At 43.7% G+C, this 14585-nt stretch overlaps 1 protein-coding gene across 3 annotated transcripts in view; it reads left to right on the top strand.

Annotated features, from left to right (window-relative positions):
* DICER1 (dicer 1, ribonuclease III) overlaps window positions 1-14585 on the top strand; it is an 848581-nt gene that overhangs the window by 42019 nt on the left and 791977 nt on the right. For 2 of the 3 annotated variants that reach the window (XM_069208246.1, XM_069208245.1), the window contains one exon: window positions 9238-9336. The gene's annotated coding sequence lies outside the window, so the exon portion shown is untranslated. The remainder of the gene's footprint in view (window positions 1-9237; window positions 9337-14585) is intronic. The other variant, XM_069208247.1, reaches the window with a different exon arrangement.

Genomic DNA, 14585 nt, shown 5'->3' with positions numbered 1-14585 from the left:
CTTAGTTGTTATTATGAAAGCAGCATTAAAAAGAAGAAAAAAAATGGCTCCTGTGGTAAAAACTCGCCCGACGATGCCCGTAGCTCTGTAATTAGGCAGCCATCTCGGTCGCCGGCTCGCGCGCGCTCCCCAACTGGGCTCCTTTTACATATGAACAAAAGAGCGTTATGGCTTACATGTGCGCCTCACCATCTGTGTCAGTACTACTGCTTTACTTATCCACTGACCCATGAAAGGAGTATCCACTGACCCATGAAAGGAGTATCCTCTGACCCCATTTTGACCATTATGCACTTGTTAGCCACTGCTATTCCAAATCTTAGTCTGTATTGGTTTCGATTAGGTCAGTTACGATGGGCTGCGAAACAGCTGTGCCATTTTACAAGTTCCTACCCATGATAGCTGTATCATCTTGCTTTAGATTGCCTCTAAAGTGTTTTAATGTTAGGACAGAACCTGAAGGTATGCCTTTCCCTATCGTATTCGTTTTTAGTGTTTTTGTCAGATGACGGAATGACTTGGCTTTAACAACATAAGGCCTATAACAGTCTTGATGAATGCCCTAGACCTATGATTGGCTTTTTATGGGCTAGGCATGTTGATAGCGTACACATAGAAGGGTCCTATTAGCCACACTATGTTATGGTTTTTCCCTGGTCACCCATTCATATGTTGGAAATGCAAGATGTGTAAACTCCATAGCAACCAGCTCACTGCCTACCTACCCTGTTCAGTATGCCTTTGTTTCACTTATATTACGTTTCCTCTAGTAGTCCTATATCTAGTTTAAAAGCGTCCATGTCCCATGCTAGAGCCTTTCCTGTTTTTGGTAATGTTCCATTTGTCTTCACTAGTTTTCTGTTACTTGCCTTCTGCCTCTAAATGACACAACCATTTTGTTCCCTTGGGGGTCTACTTTAGTCACCCTAGTTACCATTAAGTCATTTGTTTAACTATTGAATTGCCATGTAGAGTCATTTTGTGGATATCTAAATAGTAAGTGTATGGAGATGAATTTACATTTCAAGATATTACGTGAAATCCACTCGTTGGGCCCCACAGCTTACATGGGGAAACTCATTTAGTGTGACTGCTTCCAATGCAGTAATATTAGGGTTTAAATCTGTGACATTACTGACATAACTGGTATTGTTTGTCTTGGTCTGAATACAGATTAAAGTGCTTCACATGCTGGCCAGCTGTGCAATCAGACCACTTTTTTTTTCATGATATTTGCCCTGTGTTTTTGCTTTTGTTTCGTTTTGCTTTAGTTTATGGAACTACTTATCCAAAGGAAGCCCTAAAACTATAGTTTGGTGCTCCCCAGGTTCACTTTTATCACTGTTGTTTTAACTCATTCATTTCCCTTGAGATTAGCACTCAGTGCTTTAAACGCTTTTTGGATCTTGGGAATTGTCTAGAAGTCACCCAAAAGGTGATAGAAAAAATTGACTTTTGCTAATTTCATTGCCCCAGGACATTGGCGCTTTGACACCAACATGAATTCTCCGTCGAAGTTTGAGTTGGAGGTGTCTTCTATCACCCCTCATTTTCACATTTTCACTGGACCATCGTAAAAATAGAGAAAAGATGTGCAATTTAGATAGCCACTGTTTTCGAATGATTTTCTTCAGACTAATTTGTTTACCAAAGTCTGTGTGCTTTTCGTTTCTCTGGGGCGTTTTTAGTGTTTACGAGAGAGGATACACCCTTACTGTCAGACTGATTGTCTGCACCTTGTACCCTATTTAGATTTACAGTCCGATGTACATTTATTTATTCATACATTCATTCCTTTTTCGGTCTGCCAGGAAAAGCCAGGTTGTCAGGTCCATAATTTTTTTGATTTATTAAAGGAAATTCATCTTTGGGAGTTTGTTTTTGTAAAACAAAAAGATTGTCTGTGCAACATCATAAATGGTGGTGGCCTCTCAGCACATTTTACCTGCCCTCGAAGGACCTTGTGCGCCAGCAGCTCCTCTGAAGGCATAGATATCTTAACCAAGGAGGAGGTGATATCTCCAAATATGATAGGTGGTAGGATGACAAGGCAATGTGTATTATTACCCTTTCGCTGTCACTCCACTCCTTTAACCCAGGTTGTAGATGGGATGCCCTCATAACTCAACATGATGTCCTATGTCTTTAGGGGAGATTGCTTGAGTCAGTATTGAGCACAAATGTGTATGATTAAATATTTCTGATGGATACAACTACCTGTGGATTCCTCACCTAATGAATACTCCCATGGCGCCAGCATTCGACGGAAATCTTCTTCCTAGTCTCTGCACGTTGACGAGGACGATACTCTAGCCCACGCGACGCCGTCTGACGTCATACAGGCAATAAAAGGTCCTCGACGACGTGCCGACGTCAGTTCCCTTTTTTCCGTGCATTCGAAACAGTTATCTTCGAGGGAGCAACTGTTACTTTACAGTGTATTTTTTGCTGCGTAGTCCTTCTCTGCAGTAATAATGTCGCAGAGAAAGTCGGGTTTCAAGCCTTGTCGAGAGTGTGGGGGCAAGATGTCAGTTACAGATCCTCACTCCGACTGCCTTTGGTGTTTGAGCTCCGACCATGACGTCTCAACTTGCGATTCATGCCAGCACATGAATCCGAAGGCCCTCAAGGAACGTGAGGCTAAGTTGTTTATGGCGAAGTCGAAGAAAGAAAAGCATCACAAGAAGTCTTCTTCGCCAAGGCATCTGCGTCATCGAGACTCCCGGCGCCGTAAAGATTCACGCCGCCATTCAAGCAAGGAGACTCGTTCCAGGTCGCCTTCGGATCGGCCCCGGAGGACTTGGGAGGCCGTTGCCCTCTCCGGCGTCACCGACTTCACCTGGGCAGGCGTCGGTGATTGAGGTGATGCAGCCTCTTGTGTTGTCTCCGGCGTCGCAGACGTCGAGGTCGGGGTCGCCTTCGATACAGGCACCCCAGTATCCGGCTTTTCCCACCCCTGGAGCCGATAGTACCGCATTCCTAAATGCGATGTATACCATCTTCCAACAGATGGCTCCAGGGGGTGCTCCGGCTGGTCCTTTGGCCTTTTCATTGTGTGATCCTGCGCCTCTACGGCCGGCACCCTTTATGCCCTTTCTCCCTTTTGGGAACGTGGGCTCGGGTGGCCGCTCCTGTGGCTTCAGAGGGATTGGCCCCGGAGATTTCCATCCCGTCGACGTCGGGATTTCGTCCTGTGACTCCGGTGGGTCCATCTGCTACAAGTTCTCTTCGTCCTGCTCTTTCATCGGCGTCGAAGTTGCCTGTGGCGCCGGACGCGGCGTCGGTTGCTTCTGGGGATCGGCGCCGATCTTCGACTTCGGCGGAGGCCATGTCGACTCCGCATATCGAGCAGAGGCTACATTCGAGGAGACGGGCTCTTCGTCTATTGGAAGAGCAGGAGTACCAACGAGTCCTGGAGGAAGGAGAACTGGAGGACTCTGGTGATGGACTGCATGGTCTGGATACAGCCAGTGGGCTGGACACTTCCCCTGAGTGGGATCTTTCGTCTCCAGGGGAATATACGGAGGAGGCGGCTTCCTTTCACGCTGTAGTACGGAAGGCAGCTAACTTTCTGGACCTGCCTTTGCCGGTGGCAGAGGCGAAGCAGAATCTTCTAACGGAGGTGCTACATCCGGCCTCTGCTGCAGCGGAGCCTCTCTTGCCGTTTGATGAGGCTTTGCTTGATCCGGTGCTAGAGGTGTGCAAGAGGCCAGTATCGTCCTCAGCGGTTCATAGGGCTGTGGCCAGGAGGTATCGAGCTGCGCCATCTGACCCTGGCTTTCTTTCTAGACACCCTACACCGGAGAGCTTGGTGGTGCAAGCCTCCTGTTCATCAAAATCAGCGCCTGGATCTTTCCCGACGGTGCCTGGAGACAGGGACTCGAAAAAGCTGGATGCGCAGTCCAAGAATTTTTTTTTCATCCTGCAGTCTGGCGTTGAAGGCCACCAACGCAACTTGCATTCTGGGGAGATACATCCATGCTCTTATGGATGACATTTCGTCATAATTTACGGAGCTTCCCCAGGGTCTTTTGGATGTTGTTTCGGATGCCCAGGCTGCCGCGACCCAGATTATTCAGTCTGGGCTGGACACGACCGACTCGGTGGCTAGGGCAATGGGCACGGCTGTGGTGGCAAGGAGACAGGCCTGGCTCCGTAATTCGGGGTTTTCTGCGGATGTGCAGTCAACCCTATTGGACCTCCCGTTTGATGGGGACAAACTGTTTGGGGCCAAGGCAGATTCGGCCTTGGAGCGATTTAAGGAGAGCAGGGCCACAGCCAAATCATTAGGGCTCCAAGCTCCTTCTTCCTCTGCCTCTTCCAGATTTTTCAGGAGGTTTCGTGGATTTGGGCGTGGCTCTTCCTCCTCTTCCTTTCGGGGGAGATTCCAGCAACCTGCCTCTTCCCATCCCTATAGATCTTTTAGAGGGAGAGGTAGGGCCCGCACCAGAGGAGCCTCTCAGCAGCACTCTGCCTCTTCCTCGTCCTCTGGAGGGGTGCAGCAGGGAAAGCGGCCTTAGGCTTCCACCATTTCCCACTCACTCCTCTCCTGTAGGGGGAAGATTACGGCATTTTCTCTGCAAGTGGAAGACTATTACAACGGACACTTGGGTTCTCAGTATTGTGGGAAAAGGCTACACCCTTCCCTTTCGGGAGTTCCCGCCTCGCCCATCTTATTGTTCAGAAGAACACCTCTTGTTGCTAGAACAGGAGGTACAAGTCCTCCTTTCAAAGGGCGCGGTGGAGTTGGTCCCAGAGCAGGAAAGGGGTCGAGGTTGTTACTCAAGGTATTTCCTGATTCCCAAGAAGGATGGTCGGTTGAGACCAATCCTGGATCTGAGGATATTGAATTGGTTCCTCAAACAGGAAAAGTTCAAAATGCTGACCCTAGCTCAGGTGCTTTTGTCGTTGAACAAGGAAGATTGGATGGTGTCTGTCGACTTGCAGGATGCTTACTTTCATATCCCGATACTCAAGTCACACAGGAAGTATCTCCAGTTTGTGGTAGGATCGCAGCACTATCAGTTTGCGGTCCTTCCGTTTGGTCTTACTTCAGCACCTCGAGTCTTCACGAAGGTGATGTTGGTGGTTGCGGCAGAGCTCAGAAGGAAGGGGATAGCAGTATTCCCTTACTTGGACGACTGGTTGATCAAAGCCAAGTCTCCGGAGCTTGTGTTGCATCATCTGCAGTCAACGACTCGGTGAACAAGCCCAAATCTCACCTGGAGCCCTCTCAGCGCCTCCTGTTCATAGGGGCAGTACTGGATACAACATTGAGTCGAGCCTTTCCTCCGCCTCAGCGGATTCAAGATATTCAGGAATTGGTTCCAATGTTTCGAAGTGGAGCGGTAGTTCCAGTCCTCAAGGTCCTTCATCTGCTCGGTCTGTTTGCCTCCTGCATTCTGTTGGTCACGCATGCTCGCTGGCACATGAGGGCTCTTCAGTGGTGCCTCCGAAGGCAGTGGTCTCAACACAAAGGAGATCTAGAAGGTGCTGTCAAGATCTCCAGAGATGCTGCTGTGGACTTGAAGTGGTGGATTGCGAGCAACAATCTTTCACAAGGAAAGTAGTTCGCGCAGTCGCCACCAGTGGCCACGGTCATAACGGATGCTTCCACTCTAGGGTGGGGAGCTCATCTGGGGGATCTGGAGATCAAAGGCCTTTGGTCTCCAGAGGAACAGATGTTTCATATCAATCTGTTAGAGTTACGGGCTGTACGTCTGGCTCTCAAGGCCTTCCTCCCTTCCCTTCGTGGTCAGTCGGTACAGGTCCTGACGGACAATAGTACCACGATGTGGTACATAAACAAACAGGGAGGAGTAGGGTCGTACCTTCACTGCAGAGAAGCTCTTCGACTATGGTCCTGGGCAAAGGACCATCAGATTTGCTTGGTAGCAAATCATCTGGCCGGGGTCTTGAATGTACGTGCGGACGGTCTCAGTTGCCAATTCTCGGCAGACCACGAGTGGCGTCTCCATCCAGATCAAGCCCGTTTGATCTTCCAAAGGTGGGGGTTTCCTCGGGTAGATCTGTTTGCCACTCTGGAGAACGCGCATTGTCCGTTATTCTGCAGCCTCCAGTATCCGATGCAGGGAGCGTTGGGGGACGCGTTTCAAATAACCTGGTGCGGCCAGTTGCTTTACACGTTTCCTCCCATACCCTTGATTCCTCGAGTATTAAGGAAGATTCGCCAAGACCGGGCGCTAGTCATCTTAATAGCTCCGGATTGGCCAAGGAGGGTGTGGTACTCCGACCTTCTCCAGCTCTCAATGTGCCCTCCGCTCCGTCTCCCTTTCAGGGCAGACCTCCTCTCGCAGTCGCAGGGGCAGGTTTTACACCCCAACCTCCAGAGTCTGCACCTACATGCCTGGAGATTGAACGGGGCAACCTGAGTTCCTTCTCTCTTCCGCCTGATGTAGTGGATGTTATATTAGCGGCCAGGCGACACTCCACTAAATCTATCTACGCTAATAGGTGGTCTAAATTTGTTGCGTGGTGTGGAGAGCGGCAGATTGATCCCTTACATGCTCATCTATCGGACGTTTTGTCTTTTGCTCTGTCTCTAGCGCAGAAAGGTTGTGCAGTGGCTACCATTAAGGGTTATTTGTCGGCCTTGTCAGCCTTCATTTGTCTTCCAGACCAACCATCGTTATTTAAATCCCCTATTGTTATCAGATTCTTGAAAGGTCTTCTAAATAAATATCCTCCAAAACCATTCGTTATGCCGCAATGAGATTTGTCCTTGGTCCTGACTTTCCTTATGGGGTCCCCTTTTGAGCCTATGCATTCTTGCCCCTTAAGGTATTTGGTTATAAAAACAGTTTTCCTGGTAGCTATAACATCTGCAAGGAGAGTGAGTGAGTTGCAGGCCTTATCGGTAAAGCCCCCTTATACAACTTTTTATGGGGATGAGGTGGTGTTGAGGACCAAGGCTGCTTTCAGAAGGGACGGCCATTTTGCACGGTCATTGCTGCAGGATTTCTTGGTTTGCCCATTTAGGCACCCGCCACCGGGCGTGGTACTGCTTTGGGACTCTGTTCATTAGGTGAGGAATCCACAGGTAGTTGTATCCATCAGAAGAACGAGTTACTTACCTTCGGTAATGACTTTTCTGGTGGATACATTAGCTACCTGTGGATTCCTCACGGTCCCACCCGCCTCCCCGTTGCCTTTCTGGTCTTACCAAGTAATCCTTGAGTGCGCTCCTCTTGGTCTTCAAGGTTGCAATAGATGTTGTATATATGGATACTTGTGTATATTTATCTGTGTATATATATGTATATATCTTTGTGTATATACATGATTTGCATATATTTGTTCGTTAAAAAAAAAAAAAAAAAAGAGTTATATAAAATTTACAGCTATTCATTGCAATATTGTGTATTTTACAAGGTTATGGGATGTTGCCTTGCTCTTTCATTGCATTGGGTTGTTGTTCTCATGCACGTAAAAAATGTTGGTACAGACGTCGGCACGTCGTCGAGGACCTCTTATTGCCTGTATGACGTCAGACGGCGTCGCGTGGGCTAGAGTGACGTCCTCGTCGATGTGCAGAGACTAGGAAGAAGATTTCCATTGAATGCTGGCGCCATGGGAGTATTCATTAGGTGAGGAATCCACAGGTAGCTAATGTATCCACCAGAAAAGTTGTTACTGAAGGTAAGTAACTCGTTCATTTGGTTCAAATCTTCTGAAAGAAAGTTCTGTCCTGCATCAAAGATGCGGCCATCCTACTGGTTGAATCTGGGCATGCAGTGTTCTTTTTCAGAGATGTTTGAACAGGCGATGAAATTATTCTGTTCAGCCAGTCCAGCAAGTGTATCTTGATTTTTACATTTCCAGTAGCCCATTAGGATTTCCTTAGAATCGCCTCCTTATGGTACTTTTATTACATGAAAACTATCCACTGCAGTGGTTTCTGCTGATCATTAAACCTGCACCTTCATGTTCCTTTCACAGTTTGTTGGCCACAGATGCCAAACTGTTAGCACAACGCCCAGCACAACAGTCCCTGATATATTCCTGCTCTGCATACACAGCGATGCATGTTGGTGTGCGCAATAAATGCCTTAGACTATTGTGCAACGCCATGCCTATACACGACAGGCAGTTGTGTTTGTGTATTTATTCCATACCACGTCATTTAGAAATCTCATCCCAAGTGAGGATCACCTGAATCTCTGTAGAAGCTGAACATTTCTTCGGTCCGCCTCATGCACTCCATCACGCTAATGTCTCCAATGGGTGCAGCAATCTTACTTAGAACGGTTCTTCCCTGCTTTTTTAAAACAGTTCTTTAGCGCTTCAACTTGCTTTGTGCATACATCTTTTTGCAACTCCACTTACCCCATTGTTGTGGCAGTCGCACATTTTCCGTAGGCTATAGCCTTAACCCATAAGACCAACCCAGTTTCTAGGGAACAATCTTCAACACCATCTATGCTAATGCAGTCCGCACCACAGCAAGTACAGCGCTAGCAAGACAGCTGTAACAGTAGAATTAACCAATATGTCATTGGTCGTACTATATGTTCTGCGAAGCCTTCGGCCCACACACTGCCATCACGTGAGCCTCGTTATGCTTCTGGAGGAACAGGGCGTATCTTGATTTGTACTGGCAGGTATAACAGTGCCCATCTATGGTCAGCCAGCTTATTCTTTCCTTGGAATGCACTTTAATGAACTGATGGTCAAAGCAGCGCTCAGAAAAGAAGCTTGCTGTGTGTAATGACTGAGAACGGAATTGTACATAAAAGTGAGCAGCTTTCTTAGAAAAGTGCTACTACCAACCCCAAGAATATAGCAAGTTGGGTTGTCTGAATTTGTACATGTATGTCTGTGTCATGCCACTGCTAAACTCCCAAAGTGTTTGATAGAATTAGTGTTTTAAATAGAAAATACATTACTTTTAATTGATACAAAAGTGAAAGTTGTTTGTGCTTTTTCTATTTGTTTGCATTAAACATTGCAATTCATGAATACTTAAATTGTGCTGGGGCATTTACCAGTATGTCGTTTGGCACTCTAAAAGTTCAGGTAGCTAATGGCTTAAAAAAAAAAAAAAAAACACAACTGCCTGCTGAAAGCTTTTCTATAGGTAGTTGGACATGCGCACCTGATGGACAACTGATTCTTACATACTTTTACCCTTTTCTGGACCTGACAGATTTTTGTGATGCCTGCTTGGATAATTGGTGACATTCATTGTGTTTGAATTTCTACTTTATTTTTTAAAAGCAATAGATTTGAAATAATGTGATTGGCGTAGAAATGGAAGGCTCACTCTCCAACTGCAGTTCAGAAAATGCTAGCAACTCGTCTTCTGAAGCAAAAACGGTAAGCACTAGTTTACTAATTTTAATGAGATTGTGATTCCTTCTCATAGACTTTTTTTTTTTTTTTATTGATATGACTGACTGACTAAAAGATACTACATCGTGACAGAAATGCAATGCCAACATTAGAAGGTAAAACATCATTACTTAATGCATGGATAGGTGAGACCAGGCTGGGGGAGAAACTCCCATATCAGTCTCTTTTTACGTTTCGATATAGGATTCACATTTTGGCCAGGTAACTGGGCCTTATTTTTCATCAAATAGTTCACAAAACTCATACTATATGCTATTAATATAAATCACATATCTTATATGCTCAGAAGGCAATTTGTTTTTGTTACTGTCCAACTTTTTTGAACAGAGCATTCATTGACAGTACCATTAGGACCTAGATGTGCCTTATCAAGGCGGCACCCGCAACCCTTGCAGGAAGCCAAGAGGGTCTGCAGGCAAAGCCACCTCCAGAACATCAGAAAGAACACTGTTTTCTAAACCTGTCAGATAGTTGAAACTTGTTGGAGAATTATCACATCCAGGGAATACATCTATACAGTTATTTCGGTTTAGTGCTATACTTCCCAAACTTTCATGACCTCCCTTAGCTTTCTTTTTTTTAATGTAACTTAAGCATGGTGCAGAGCACCCTTTCATTTGGAGACCGCTCATTTTCCATTTAAATAGCCACTAAATTTGCAGAGACATACAGCTTTTCTGATAAACCTATATTGCACACAGATGATAATGTGTTGAAATCGAGTTTAATTGAATATTTGTCATTTGTTTTGATCCTGTTGAAGTCTTTGTTTCCGTCACATTTCAGACTTACCAGAAAGTGATTCATTTTTTCTGCTGAGTGTCATAAAAATAATCTGCTTTTCTTTCTCTGACTGCAAAGTTGGATGAGTTTGTAAACACCAATTTCCATGTTAAAATCATAAAGAGCAGTTTATGAGAAGACACAGCCTGACATTTGACCTCTGTTTTTAAAGCACAGGAAATGTGACAAGATAAATACATAAGTCAAAGGCATCTTTATTTTTATTACTTGGACATTAGCGATCCATCAAAAATCGGCTCATACCCCATTGGGTCATGACACAGTTTGTGAAACACTGGTTTAGTGTAATCTTGAACACTTTTAGTTCCAAAGGAAGGTATACTTATAGGGTATGATGTGTGGCCTTAAAGATGATACAACAAGATCCGTCTGCCGATGAACTACATCCTGGCAGACTTCAGTTTGATGTAGCCGTACTCCTTCTTGTTTTAGAATATTGTGAGATTAACTCTCCAGTTACATGCACCGCATGCTTCATATAGTGAACTACTTCTAATACCTCTGGCAATATGGAATATATGAACAATTTTTCTCATGGTTTTAGTCTGCAATATTGGAAAATTATGTATGGATCACTTCACCTTCTCAGTTTTATTTTTTAGTTAGGAAAAATACCTTTGACAGTAGTAGACTTCAAAGCCATTTCTGTATTGCATTTGTATATCAAAAGTAAATCATATGCTTATGGAAGCTATATACAAAGCTCTGAAGTTAAGCCTTGGAGGCCATAGCTCGCTTTCAGTCTACCACAGTAGTCATTCAACTCTGAGGGTGTTGAGTGGGTAGGGGGCAACGTCTAGAGATAGCAAGACACCCGCTTTAGTAAAAGCAGGTCTCCAAAATGTGTTAAATCTAAGGCCCGTTTCATTCTTTTTGAGGTTGAGAATGGAAAAATGACAGTTAAGTCTTTGCAAGTGTCTGCATGGATAGATCTACACAAAGTATGTAGTTTGTGTGTTCCGTGAAATCCCAAAGTTGAAAGTGCTTAATGCTTAATTCATTGGCGCGTGGGATTGAAAAATACTTGAAGTTGTATTTTTTAAATTGAGAAAGAAACACCTGACCAGTTAAATGGAAACCTCAGATGTCGACAACGCAACATCTAATCAGATTTCTGAGAAACCAATATTTTGGATGATGAAGTGTGCATGAATAGAACCTCATGTAACAATTGCATGAAATGTTCTTTGATTCTACTAAAATCCTGCAAGTCGACAATCTGTGGTGAAACATTATCTGGTGTGAAATACATCAATTAAATGTCAACAAATTCCTACCTCGTATTGAAGCCAATAGTCCCTTGGAAAAAAATAAGACCTAGCACCGCCAGTGTCGAAAGAAAAACACTTCACTGAGACGAAAATTCCTGTAGATGCTGTACCCCCATCCATAACCAACCAACCAATGGAGTCCTTGAGAATCTTCACTAAAGATGGATTTTTATTGCCCCAGTTATTTCCTCTCTCAGAAAAGTCTAAGTAGGGTCTCGAATAACCCCTGAATAACTTAAACAGATCCTTACTCAAAGCCATTTTCTGATGACACCCCCACCCCTCCCACCAAAGATGTTTGTAAAATTATCTAAGCTGCTGGAATTTATGTAATTGATAAAACGTGGCTGTCCAAGCAGAATACATTGCCTTGAGGGGGTGTCCTTTATCTGAGAATAAGAGATTTGTGTTTGCTGTACACTGCTTTTCTTGTTGATTAGAACAAGAAGCCAGATGTACCAAGCCATTTACTTTTCACAAATCCTGTAGTTTGCTAAATCACAGGTTTGAGACCATTAACCAGCCTTTTACTGTACATTAAACCCATTTTGTGATCCAGGCAATTGTTATCGAATTGCAATATGGTTGTAGAAATGCATAACAAATTGCATTTTGAATGGGTCCGTTTAGGGCACCCCTTTCAAATTGTGATTCTCACTGAATTGTACCATGGTTTTCTACTGCAGTTTCGTTTTCAAACCATTGAAAAGTTTGCCTCAAAGGAGTTTGTAACCCACTATATATATGTTCGAAAAAATGGTGGAAAAGCAGACCACCTGCTAACTCTCAAACAATCATTTAAAAAAAGTAAACTTTTTATCCTTTTAAACTCGGCCCATTTTTACTCAATTAAAACTAGGTTCAGTTAAAAACAAACAAAACTGTATTTAAATGTGATCTCAGACATGGTGGTCTGCTGATCCAAGCAGGTCACCAACTTATAATGTGGACTAAGTTGGAGTTTGTGATTTCCTTCATTAATATTCATGAGGTAGGTAGGATTTCGACCCGTTCTGTATGGTGAAATAGCGATCTGACCAAATAGTACATAGGTTAGTTTGCAAAATCTGATTGGATTTGCGAAGAATCAGTGCGTAATTTGCAACCACTTTTGCTAATCTAGTGTGAGTACATCTGGCCCAAGGTTCATAAAGTTCTTGGGCTTTTTCAGTTGTTTGAGTTTTATTTTCTATCATGCCAAGTTAGACATGGTGGCTATCTTCTTCTGTATTCAAATATCAGTCCCCAAAAGCTGGGGCAAACTGGTAGTGACATTTCAAAGTAAGCTGCGTATGCTTTTTGATGTGACCATACAATCATCTGAAGCTCACCTTAATGTTTATGGGCTCCTTCTACTCGGTTTTTCTTTGAGCCAGGCACGTTAAATCATCCCAGAAGTGTTTTCAAGATTTGAGATGACCATGAGGCAGTAATTTATATTTTTCATAGCTTTAAGTAATCTTAGTGAAGTGGAGTACCATTCCATATATTTACTTAATCAGTGCTTCATTTTAACAATTCCGTCCGGTAGTTTGGAGCACTCAGACAATATTTCTACGCAATGCCTTGCTCTTGTTTGTCACTGAGAAGTAGCTTGCACTTGAGTGTTCATGGCTGTCTTTTCTCTACTGGTCAAGATATTAACCTGCAAATAAATAAGTTCTGTAATACATTGAGTATCAGCAAGGAAGTAAGAAATAAGCAACCTCCTACAGTATAGTGTAGGAAGTCACCTTAATAAAAACTACAACATAGCTGCCCCTCTGCATTTCCATAGTCAGTGTTAAGCTTTAAGTTTTTAGTGCTGAATGACTGAATGCCTTAAGCATGTTGTGCTTTCTGGTTTTTGTCCAGATGCCAGAGCTAGTTTCTGCTCAACTATGTTTTAGAGTTGTATGTACTATTGCCGTCTTCCCAACTTTTGGCAAGCTCTGATAGCTTTGCAGAAGTTTAGTGTCTTAAAGTAACATATTCATCCTTCATCCTTTATCTGAATTATGACGTTCAAAATAATAAGCTTGTAGCATTTTGGCTGTCTATTTGTCTCTTGCCGTGTGGCTTTCCTTCTCTGACTCCCCAAATTTAATTCTTGACAGTCTCTTTCAAATATTCTTCACTTTCTGGCACAGCAGTTCAGTTTGTCCTACGTTGTAATTGTTTTTCAAAAGGGTGAGAAAGAAAAATTGCAGTTAGTGATACAATTAACCATGTGTTGTTGCTACAGTAACATTACTCCTTTTCCAGTATTGGGGATTTTTTTTTTTAACCCAGTAAAAATATCTGATCCATATGAGTAGTCCTGACAGGCTTAATTATTGATGTACTTCACTTTGGCCAGTGTTTCTGTTGGTATGTGTTAGGATCTAATAAATCTATTACTCCTTTACTTACTCAGGGCTGTGTACATATCCTTTCTGTTAATCCTTCCCAGAGTATTTCCTTACATTCATGACCTATGGGTACCATATGTTTCTCTGTCTACTGTGACTGGACATCTTCTCTCGTTTTAATTAGGGATCTTGGGGGTTATTACAACTTTGGAGGAAGTGTTAATCCGTCGCAAATGTGACGGATATACCACCAGACGTATTATGAGTTCCATAGGATATAATGGACTCGTAATACGGCTTGTGGTATATCCGTCACTTTATCGTCACTTTTGGGACGTATTAACACCTCCTCCAAAGTTGTATTAACCCCCATAATCTTGATGCCGACAGGACAGCATATGCACCAACCCCTCACAAATTCAGGGTGGGGAGGTGGGGTTTTTGTTATTTGCCACACTGTTTCTATCGGCATGGCAGGATCTGAACAGCCAATGAATGACTGGTCCACCTTGCCTAAAAGGCTTTAAATTCTCAGTCGATCAGCATGCAATGGCATTCTTAAATATGAGACTATAAAAGTTCCCCACCATTTGAGAACATTTCTTCAAGTGTAATTTTCCAAATTAAACCTTTGAATATTAGATGTACTTTCAAATTTGCTTTTGATGCTGACTGTTAAATATCTCAAACAAATTTATCTTTCCTCTGTTGGATCCGATGAAAGCGAAAGGGGAGCTTTAGTTTTTAGATTGTATGCCCTTCAGTAGACCATCAAACTGGACTGAAAGGCCACCCTGCTGCCACTGTT

The sequence above is a fragment of the Pleurodeles waltl genome, chromosome 9 (assembly GCF_031143425.1).
Source record: "Pleurodeles waltl isolate 20211129_DDA chromosome 9, aPleWal1.hap1.20221129, whole genome shotgun sequence".
Lineage (NCBI taxonomy): Eukaryota > Metazoa > Chordata > Amphibia > Caudata > Salamandridae > Pleurodeles > Pleurodeles waltl.
The sequence above is the reverse complement of the archived record's forward strand: the minus strand, read 5'-3'. Positions and strand labels throughout refer to the sequence as shown.